Consider the following 12280-nt stretch of genomic DNA (forward strand, 5'->3'; position numbering starts at 1 on the left):
ATAAACATTAACTTTTTTTCTGCAAAGGAGAGTTGTTCCAAACACAGCTGATTTTGCTATTAAACACTAAAACAATGAGTAACAAGGTTATACAGAAAAAACAATCAGCAAAAAACAAAAGAAAAACCCAGCTAAACAGAATGTTCCACTGTGTGATTCCTTAAAACCTCTTGTATTACAGGTAACATGGGATATATGCAAGTGACCCCTTAGGAACCCCTTAAGGACATTAGGTGTATCAGCTATATGGCAGTTCTGAATGCCCATGACTTTTTTCCTTTTAAGTCTGTTATTGACAAATTCAGGCCGATAAGGTCAAATCCCACTAGCCATGAACATGCATCTTTCAGCCTTCTTATGGCCTCGTCAGCAGAGCATAAGTAGATTATTTGGCTAACTTTTGCAAACACAGGGTTGTCATACCCAGCTGATGTCCATAACCATTAGGGTGTCTGCAAAATATCCCAAGTAACAAACTAAAATAATGAGTAACTAGGTCACAGCGAAAAAAAAAAAAACAATCAGCAAAAAACAAAAGAAAACCCAGCCAAGCTAGATTTTCCACTGTGTTATTCCTTAAAACCTTGGGATATTTTGCAGACACCCTAATGGTTATGGATGTCACCTGGCTACGACAATCCTGTGTTTCCAAACATTAGCCAAACAATCCACTTATGCTGTGCTGATGAGGCCAAAAGAAGGCTAAAACATGCATGTTCAAAGCTAGTGGGGTTTGGCTTTATTGGCCTGAATTTGTCCATAACAGACTTAAAAGGAAAAAAGTCATTGGCATTCAGAACTGCCATATAGCTGACACACCTGATGTCCTTAAGAGGTCATTTGCATATATCCCATGTTACCTCTAATAGAAGAGGTTTTAAGGAATCACACAATGGAAAGTCTTACTTGGCTGGGTTTTTCTTTTGATTTTTGCTGATTGATTTTTCTGTGGGACCTTATTAGTCATTGTTTTAGTTTGTTAGTTGGGATATTTTGCAGATACCTTCATGGTTATGGACATCAGCTGGGTACAACAACCCTGTGTTTCAAAACATTAGCCAAACAGTCCACTTATGCTCTGCTGCCAAGGGAATAAGAAGGCTGAAGCATGCATGTCCACAGCTAGTGAGATTTGACCTTATTGGCCTGACTTTGTCCATGAAAGATTAAAAGGAAAAAAAGTTATGGGCATTCAGAACTGCCATATAGCTGAAACACCTGATGTCCTTAAGGGGTCATTTGCATATATATATTACCTCTAATATTAAGCAATCACACAGAAGAAAATCTAGCTTGGCTGGGTTTTTCTTTATTTTTTTTTCTGTTATTAAACACTCTCTTCCATTGATGGCATGGCTATTTGCAGGTCATCTGATGTTCTAAATGAGAAGATATGAAGTATGTGTTTAAAATCTGGGAACACTAGTAGGGGATACATTAGGTCTAAACTTGACATTCTTACATGTGCATTGTTAGTGGCTCAGCAGGCTCTTAATATAGAGTCAGTGGGGTGAAAAAATAAGTTATCTGGCTTGAGAGAGCAAATTTCTTCTAATGTGGAGTATAAGATAGACCAGAAAAAGGAGTTCCTAAACAATATTTGAGAATTCTCACCAGAATCTGAAGAGCTTGCCATTGAGACTGCATGGCCAGACAGTGGAAATTATGGTTACCAGACTATGAAGTGCCACTGTAAAACAAAGCCCCAGGGCTCCACAAGATATTCTAGTGAAATTGATCTCCTATTATAGTGTCCTTTACTCTGAGGAGGGAGCATGAGGCCTGCCACTCTAGATAGTCCAGATTTGCCACAGCAACTAACAGAAAAAGCAGTGGCCTTTATAGCTCCTAATACTCCAGAAACAGTGAAGTCAACTAAGTCTGTCTTAACAAAGAATACCCCCATAACCTGTCAACATTCCAGTCATTCCAGTAATGATATACTAGAAGAGGAGACAACTGACTGATCTCTGGCTAACAATGTCCTGTAGGGGTAGGTAACACGGTCCTGGAAATAAGCAATGGTCATGGTAATCCCAAAACTAGAAAAAGGGCCCATTACAAGTTGTGTCTTATCAGCCCATCTCAGTTTTAAAGCATGACTATACGACCTTCACAGTTATCATGTCTAAAAGGCTGGCTAATTTTCTCTGTTGCTGATACACCTTAACCAATCTGGCTTTACCCAAGGTTGAACCATGTTTGTTTAAACTGATTTCAGTTGAAATGATACTAGAGGATACCAAAGTAAGGAACAGAAAAGTGGGCCCAATTGGATGTAATGCGGTACAAGCTTTTGATTGGGTATCGTGTTCATTTCCTTTCACATCATTGCAAATGGCTGTGTTTCATGAGGACCTATTATACTCTTGTGAGTCATATATGTTGTGTCAGATGTGAAAATAAAGACAGAATCTAGGCTTTTAAGACCCTTTGTTATTAACAGATGAACGCAGCAGTTTTGTCCCCTATCGCCCTTGTTATTCACGCTATACTTAGAACCCCTATTAACTAAACTGACAGCAGTGTAGTTTAATGGATATGAGATGGCCCATGTTCATAAAAAAATTGTCCTGTATGCAGGTAACCTCTCAATTTTTCTGTCAAAGCCAGAAAAAATGTATAATTTTCTAAGAACATACCATCAATGGGCAACCAGCAGGCTATAAGATTAATAGAACCAGTTGTGTAAACATCACTTCAAATGGCAGGCTGATTGCTACATTTCCCTTCGTACATAAAAAGAACAGGTTTTCTACTTTGGGACTGAGGTAACTTCAACATTAACAGAGACAGGCAAAAGAACACTTGTAGAGATCATTTCCAGATCAAAGGATTTGGCTAAGAAATAGAAGGATGTTTGTCTGGATATAACATAAAGGGTCCAAGAAGTGAGTTGGTTTCTTCTTCTGCTGGTTGCATACTATTCCAAAGGCTTTCTCATACCTCCACCCAAAGATTCTTTCAACAATCTTAAATAACTAATAAAGTATTTTACCTGGGAGCCCTTGAAGTCGAGGTTAACCCCTGAACATGCTTACCTTACCACAAAACTTTGGAAGGCTGTGAGCTTCCCTGATCCTGACTTTTATTTAGCTGCAGATAGGTTGAGACTTTTCCAAACTCTTGCTTTCCCCAATGATTATAGCCCCTTTGCAAGATATGATAGTAAATCAATTAGGAGGGTGATGGCTGTATCTCCCATGCAGACTTCAAAATAAATGTCAGGGCTGAGAATGAGCAGGGTAGGTTATACTTTAGACTATTTCATAAGGTAGGTAGAATAAAGATAGCAAGCCTTCCACTACAGGCTAGACTCACATTAATCCAATGATTACTGCTCTGTAAAGAGGGAGAAGCTTCAGGCAAGGACATACTTAGTCACTCATATGAGACATTAATTGGTATTAAGACAAACATGACCAGTAAGTACAGATTTGCATGGGAGAGGGAATTGGGGTACCCATTCCGGACAGACAATGTCTAGTCCTCTTGCAGGTGCCTAGATATGCCAGTTATACATAGATATGTGCCAGTTCCACAAATGTAGATTCTGTGGCTAGCAATTCCTTTTCACTTTATTTTATAGATTGCATAGGATTTTCTCAGGAGTTAAACCAGCATGCTGAAGATGTCAAATGGATGCTCTGTAGGACGGGGTGTACTGCCATGTCATTCTGCAATGTATTTTGGACTTTGCAAGTAAGATAGCTTGAAATTCTTTTTGAAGTAAAAATATTAAGCATGACTTAATAAAAGGACATATTTTACAAATCTGAATTCTTATAATGACTGATATTAATTCTTGCATTTACATTTGTCGGTTGATTGGCCTAAGGTTCATGTCACGGCATGCACTGTGGTCTTTAATTCTCATCAAGTTATATGAATACATTCACAGTAATGTCCATAAAATGGCAGCACTGTTTCTTATATGCCATCAGATCATGCAGATCTTCTAGTCATACACATAGTCTCCTCCAGTCTGTCTTACTGAAGCAGTCTACAGCCCTTGCACATGCATGAAAGCCATTAAAACAGATAGGAAAACTGCCTTCAGTTACAATGTTGTAATGGGTTTCACCACGTATTAGAACCAACCCCCACCCATTTTTTATAACCTCAGTTTTCAATTCAGGATCACAGGGAACAGTGTAGAAGCCAATACCATCTGACACCAGTTCATCACTTGCTGCAAACACTTCAGCGGCAGCTTGTCTCCATGCTTATACCTGTTTTTAATGGACAAGAACAATTCTGCAATCATAGTGTTCGGCTGTAGACTCACCACTTCAATTGCGTCCAACTCTCTGGATCCTGTGCAGTCATATCAATTACATGAACACTGCAGAGTTGAGCATAGAGTCCTTGGAGTTCTTTGACAGGGCACTTGAGCCATAGAATGATCAGGGCATCACAACCCAAGCCCAAACACTTTGTAGAATATTAAATCAAGACAACAAGAGGAATGAAGACAAGCATATCTTGGATGTTGGCCTTGTTGGCCTATAGTAAATGCTGACCTATGCAATAATAAATATTAATACTTTTACATACTTATAGAGGTGTGTGAGTGGCGAAGCAAGGGTATATTTTAGTTTTGCACAGGTGCCTTTTTGTTATATTTTCAAGAACTGGAGAGAGAGAGAGAGAGAGAAGGTAGTATAGTGAAGGTGTGGACAGAAAAGATGGTATAGGAATGACAGGAGGGGCAGTCTAGCAAACGCAAAAGACAATCAAAAACCAGCAGTACAGATGCTGATACAAGCAGCAAGGAGAATGCAACGGAAATACAAAGAGAGACAAAGGGAGAACAGTTAGTGACTGGAAGGACTGGGCAACAAACTGTGCAGGGAACTGACACACAAGGGAATGGAACACCATGACTGAAGATATGGTAGACTGTTGGCTGAATGCCATTCTGCACAGTGCTTCAACCAATCTGAGGTCAGTTTTTTTCCATGGCTGTCCTGTGGCAAGGGCTGTGTAGCTGTGTGACTCTGCCAACTGCATGTCAATGCACTGCAGGCTGCCTGTTTGGCAGTTCAGCATCAAGTCAATCAAGGATATAAACAGGTGATCCTCCTTTTGCTGGGTGACATACCAGCACCCAGCCATGATGCTCTGCCCAATGTACATCATGTTGCAAATATATTGGCATTATGACTATGTAGCAAGGCTGGTGTATAGTGTGGTGTCCACTGGCATACCACATCAACTGTCATAATGACTGACACTGAATAAAACATCAATGTAAATGGAAAGAAACAAAAAAGGGGTTAAATAAAAACAAGATGATGACTGTGACAAAGACAGAAATGTAAAAGCAGTTATCAGTAATATGTGTTGTATCAGGTAGTAGTGGAGTACCTGTGGGAGGAAAATGTTGTTAAGTATGCAATGGCAAACCAGAACTAATACAGAGGCCTAGCACAAAGGCCAAATGTGAATACCGCCTAGCTAGTCCCCTGTGAGTAAGAAATGTGAAAAGTGAATGAATTGCAAATACTATGACCAGAATGGGCAATGAAGCTGGGGTGAACAATCTCCTCAGAACATAGGTGTTTGCCATCAAATGGCAGACACAGCCTACAAAAAGATGTCAGACATGTCATTACAGAGACCATGCAATGTACACACCAACCACATTATTCCAGAATTACTGAACGTGATACATAAAGCAAAATAATGAGGCAAGCAATGGCTAAAGTAATTAGCAACAATGCAAACATATACAATGAAGAAAGTGCCTAGTGGATATACAGCTATAACCTCCATGCATATACTTATACTAGCACCTATACAGTCTTGTTTGCCACATTTGACATATTATACAATTGGCCTCTATTTCCCCAGCTGATGAAAATACACAAAACAAAGAGAGACATGCCCATAAACCCTACGACTTGCATATAGCTAAACAAAAATGCATTCTTATGCATCAGTAACCACCAGCCACTACTGCTTACTGCAGAATTCTGTCTCCCACCCCTAACATCCTATTCCCACTGACAGAGAAGGTAGTGGCAGCAACTCTTTAGGTTACTGTAATGATACAGGAACTGTTAACCAGATTCAATGATTGCTCTGGGAAGGCAATAGAAGGTATCCACTTTATATTTGGGGCTGTCATAGGTGTCTGCCAGCAGGCAGTCCTGGTGGGCCAACACCAGTAGGTAGTTTCCTTCTTGCCCCAGGCAGGAGTCCTCCCAGACTCACAACCTTCAGAAACCATGATCACATCACATGTTGCTAAACAAAGGAAAATGGAAGTATATTCACATTGACACATGTTGTAGGTGTCACATGACATAAACTGACAGGTAACAAGACAACATGACATAGGCCAAATGCTATCATATATTCACACATCAGCAACTCTGCTGCCAGGGGGTATACTGCACAAAAGGTATTGGCTTGTACAAATTACACTGATGTCTATGGCTATGACACAATGCCCCTAAGGGCTGTGAGACAGATTAAAAATCCCACAACTTCATTAGTCACAGATCATCCTGCAAACACAATGACCATTTCAGTCATCAGTGTGTGTAAACAGGCAAGCACATGCCTCATTGTGCAGGTAAGACTAAAGGTGATGGCTGCAAATCTTGAGGACTCAGATTCCAAGTGTATCCCAACCCAACAGTGCAAATGTAATTAAGATGATTCTAGATTTCAAGGTTAATTCACTTATGTAACACCAAGAATTCTGAGAGGCATTAGCAAAACATGATGTTCAGTTCCAAGGTGAATATTTAATACAGCACACAGTGATTAAAACTATAGATTAATTTAAGGACCTGGGCATATGGGTAGATCCAGCTTTGAATTTTTCTAATCATATCACCCAATTGGTTAATGATAGCTACAGAACAATAGGTTGTATAAAAAAGTTATAAAGTCTAGGAAATTAGAAATGATGAAGTCATTGTTTTTCAATTATGTTAGACCCAGACTTGAGTATGGAATAATAATATGTAAACCTTATAAGAAAACAAGCATGAGTAAACTGGAGTACAGTGGAAATATACCAAGGACATACATGGATGTGAAAATCTAAGTTATTATGAAAGACTAAAATATTTGAATTTGTAGAGTGTCCCTTATAGATATCTAAGAAGATACCTTATTCAGGAATATAGGACATTTAGAGACAACTATTTCTGGGAATGTTTGGGGTTATCAAAAAGTAGTAGAGAATCATCAGACAACCTATGCAGAAAATTCCAAAGGAATGAGAAGTGTGCTGATTGGTTCACTGAGACAGCAGCTGATCCATGGAACAGACTATCAAATTACATTAAATCAAGTACTAGTTTAGATATTTTCAAGAACAGCTCAGATACTTATGGGAACAAGTGTTTCGGTATATTGGCAGAATAGAAGGGCATTAATGACTGATTGCAATATTTGTATGTATGTATGTAAGTATCTGAGCAAGTGATAATGGATCATGAACATAAAGAGGAAGAACTCAGAAATGCAAAACTGGGCAAGTTTTTTTACTCCTTTTTGCTATAGCCATAGGCTTTTATACAAATGCCATAACCTTAGGTACTTCCAAATATTTAGACACCCTCTATTGAATTACTCAATATTTCACCAACTAGACCCTTGCACATGTCCTGGCTGTTATATGTCTTCCCTTTAAGTCTTGTCCACGATTTCGAGCAAACTGGTCGACCTTTCCATGGAAAATTTGGTGAGCTACAAGACTCACTGTCATTTAACAGCTGTACTCTTTACTGTTACTCACATTTATTATCTTTTTCAGACCTTGTGATGGATCATAACATCGCAGAGAATTATCATATTTATTACAATCATCCTACTTTTCTGTTAAGGGACTTCTCTTTTAGTTGAGAATGACATCATCTTTAGCACCCCCCCTTACAGCTGGCCAAAGTTACATTTAAGTTGAGTCATCCAGTCAGATTTAACGTCTGTAATATATTTAAAATTCTGACTGAGGCACAATATAATCCTGCTGTAGAATTTTGTCATATATACACACGACAGGTAAAGGTATTGATGATAAGCACCTTCCTAGCACAATGAGTTCCCCTTTCACATTCACTTCTTTTCTAAAATGGAGATTATTCACATGGAAGTGTCTCTATAGGCTTTCCCTTGACTCCAAATATTCTACCCAGTTGGTTCTCGACAGCTATATCTGTCTGTTGGAGATGCAAGCAAGAGCAGTTTCAAGTTTCATTGAAGCATATTATTTTGGATTGCCCACTTATATGCATGTTTTTGACAGAGTTTGATAACAAAATCAAACCTCTCTTTCCATGTATATCTATGCATCTGGAAGAAACTGTATTACACGATCATATTGGGGATAGCTCAGGCAGGAACCCAGTTTTTTTCTGCATGCTCTTGGCAGTCAAAAACGTCATCATCAGACAATGGAAATCAATGAAGCCACAATTTTTTTCATAATGCTGGCAAATTTTCCCTGACATCTAGAAAGTAGAACAGATCATTGCCAAGAGAAGGCACGGAGTGGCTGTTTGCATGCAAAAAATGGTCTCACATCATACCTTTACTTGATTTAATATACTAGCATTACGTAGTAGTGGTGCCATTAAATGCACAGATTAGTATATTTTGTTTGTGTGTGTGTGTGTGTGTGTGTGTGTGTGTGTGTGTGTGTGTGTGTGTGTGTGTGTGTATATATCTATATATATCTATATATATATATATATATATATATATATATATATATATATACACACACACTTCATATTAAAAGTTCTGTTAGTTTAATAACACTTTCTGCATCTGCCATATACAGAGAATGTATAGATATCTGTGCATCGAAACTGATGCTCTTTCTTTTCTGGGTGTATCATGTTACATCTTTTTCTATTCTATAATAGCATCATTCAATGTATTTAATTCCGTATTAATTTATTGTATTGCACTTAAGTCAAATTAAGTGAAAGCACAAATGACTATGGCTGAATCAACTTAGTTTGCATCTATGTTATATGAAATTCAGCAAATTTTATTTAACTAATAGTTTTAATATACATAGCTGGTATTTTTCTCCTCCTCTTTTACTTCATTGAGAAGCTTGTTAGTGATCTTTTATCTTTCTCACTGTTATGTAATAGATAGTTAGCTGTTTTGACTCATTTTTCAGTGGTCACTGTTAATATTGTTCTAAAATTAGATGGTTATTATCTGGGATAATTATTACATAATTCTCAGCTGCTTGTTAGTTGTTGTTACAACACATTTTCCATAAATAAAATAAACAAGTTCAAGCTCTGTTGTCCAAGTTAGAGGTAGGAAATTAAGGCAAGAGATTGAATCACAATAGTTTTAGCATTCCAAAACTTGTAGAGGACCAAGATGTGATTGGCTTTCTCCCAAAATGATTCTGCCTGTGGTTCTGCTTCACAAAGACTTGGGAATACTCCATATCAAAGGAGTACATTATAGCAATAACCACTTTTCTTAAATAATGCTCTTTGCTGCCGTTCTGATGTACTGCACATGCGCAACAGAGAAAGAAAGATCTCCATTGTTTTGGAGATGCTTATTTTAAAGCTGACTTGCTATGTTAAACTTCGTTTTTTTTAAACATGTCAAGCTATGTTAAATGGGTTTAACACAGAGATCCGTTGCTTATGCAACAGAGAAAGCAAGATCTCTGTTGCTTTTACCTAATATGTCGCTATGTTAAAGGAGTTTAACAAGCGAGAGAATTTTAAAAACAACGGAGATCTCCGGCTATGTTAAACTCTTTGACTTATACTAATGGAAAGCTGGCCAATCAGCGTCATGGTATAATAGATCTTATTACCTAAACCTACTTCATTGAGTAGAAACTGAGGCCCATGGCAGTAAGTTTTATTTTATCCTACTGCCATCCTGAGAGATACATGAATGGTACAACCACATCAATGTAATGGTGGTCAGGTAGACTTTGATAATAACTAATCTAGGATCATTACAGGTCAGAGAAGGATGTTGAGGCCTATTAACCTATCTGCGAAGAGGAATGGTTTGAATGTTAAGTCCATGTTTGCTATACTGTGTGGTTCAGTATTGCTATACCCTACAGGCTGAAGTATCTAATGTATTAAAGGACTTCAGTGATACAGAGAATGTAAAAGAGGAGATGAAGGGAGTGAACCTACTGAAAAGTAATTTCAGGATGGAACTGAATTCTTCACAGTCTGCTGCTTACAATAAGAGCAATTCAGCTTCCCCATTAAAAACAGCCTCAGTGAAGTAAGCCACACAAAGGTCCAAAGAGTATTCGTGAAAAAGACAATGAAATTCAGAGGCAAATAGTCAGTGGATGTGTGGACTTCAGTTTTCACAAATTTCATATTTGAAAGGAAGACAATATATTATCAGGTATGCATGCATGATCATGGTAGTTGGGTATAGGAAGGATTTCCACTGTGCTAAGGCCAAAGATCGGGCAGCTCCTTACTCATTCATCACATGCTATCAAAATGTGGTTTACAGTTTATCTAATCAGTGAGTTATATAATTTAGGGTTATAGGATCCCAGACAATGTACCTCTCCCTGTGTCACAACAATTAATTTGAGGTTGTGGTAACCTGCTTAGATAAATTTAAATAGACATTAAATTTAAACAATATGGTGTGAACAGATTAGGGCTTTATTGCCACATAGCTACTACTAGCAACTTAATTCCCTCATCTTTTAAATATTTCTGTGAACTTGTGTGGCGTATTGCTTTGTCTCTCAACTTGTACTCTTACAAAACTATAGGAGATAGTTAACTAACAGAACAAGCCACTACAGGCTGTTACAGGGACAGAGCATGATTGAGTACAATCAACACACTAGTACTCTAAGCTGTATCTAGTCTAGTGTAGTTATTTATCTAATATGTTATGGTCTGGATCATAGTGATAGGAGAAGGAGGGTTAATGCCTGTAGGTCTGTTTGGCACAATAGCAATCATCATCAGCTGTCATTACCTGCATGTGTATATTTGCAAGGCCCCCTTTCCCCAGACACATGCCCAGCAAGGAACAAAAAATGCAAACTACATGGGTGTTACTATTTGTGCTAAAAATGCAGGTCTGAACTTCTTTTCCTGTGGCAGCCTCAGTTCTATATCATCATGTATATCTGATTTAATGGGTTTAAACAACAAAGAAAACAAAATCCCTGTCAAAGATGAAAAAACAATATACTGATACTATCAGATTCCAAAAAAAAAACACATTTAACACACCTAAAAGCATATTAAGTTAGAAAAGTTTGGTTATAGCATATTCAATTCGACACTCCTTGAATTAGACAAAAGGCGAGAGATGACAATGCTAGTGACTGTTAGCTGATATTAAGGTCATTGTTACATGTAAAGACTCAGGTAAAGGTTTTATGGACATCTCGCATATGGCTTCTCCTGCCTAGATCAGACAATGACTACTATACTTTGTTTAATCAACAAAAGCAGAGACTGTCCGTAATGGCAGATTTAGTCATTTCTTTTCTCCTGGTGACACAAACACCAAGATGAAGCCAAATGTATCTTAGGGTTCATAGGTATATACTAGGCTAACAACCATCAGGGCCTTTAAAAGACAAGCTATGTAAACCAACCCAAGTGTACCCCTATGTATCATGTACATTTATTAGGAGGGGTATCTTAGTTAGGAAGTTTCTTGAGATTCTGTGGTGGTGGGGATATGTTAGTTTGGGCATTACTGTCTGTCTCTGTCTGTCTGTCTATCAGGAACATGGGGGGCAAGACCTGGGGTGACTTTCCAGTTTCCCATCAATTTGTCAAGGTGACACTTAAATAGGGTTATGAATGGACATTGCTTAATACTGATGGGGATCCTGTTTCAGAGCATGGGAATCTAATGACATCTGTCTTGCCAACATGTCTTATGTCACAACCAAAATTTAAATCCTTGGATCTAGTGGTTCTGGTGGAACACCTTGAACTGTTATCCCTCTTAAAACTGCTCCCCATGCAAAGTCCAAGTTATCTGTTGTGATTGATTGCTTTGGAGCAGGGAGAGAGAAGGGGAGACCTGGGTTTAGGGAAATTTACTGTCTCCACCTTTTGACTTCTCTTCTAACAAACCACAGCACTGAGTTTGAAAAGAGAAAGTATGTTGATTCTAGGACTAAAGAGACTTCAGATACTACCATATCTTTCTCATGTGGAGTCCTGAGGGAGTATCATGAGAATCATAGAGGCCATGAGAACCAAAATCCAGAGATATCCCCACACAGTGACCAAAGTCTTTGTGAAAAACCTTATCA

Source organism: Protopterus annectens, chromosome 1.part0 (assembly GCF_019279795.1).
Source record: "Protopterus annectens isolate FY-2018-M chromosome 1.part0, PAN1.0, whole genome shotgun sequence".
NCBI lineage: Eukaryota > Metazoa > Chordata > Ceratodontiformes > Protopteridae > Protopterus > Protopterus annectens.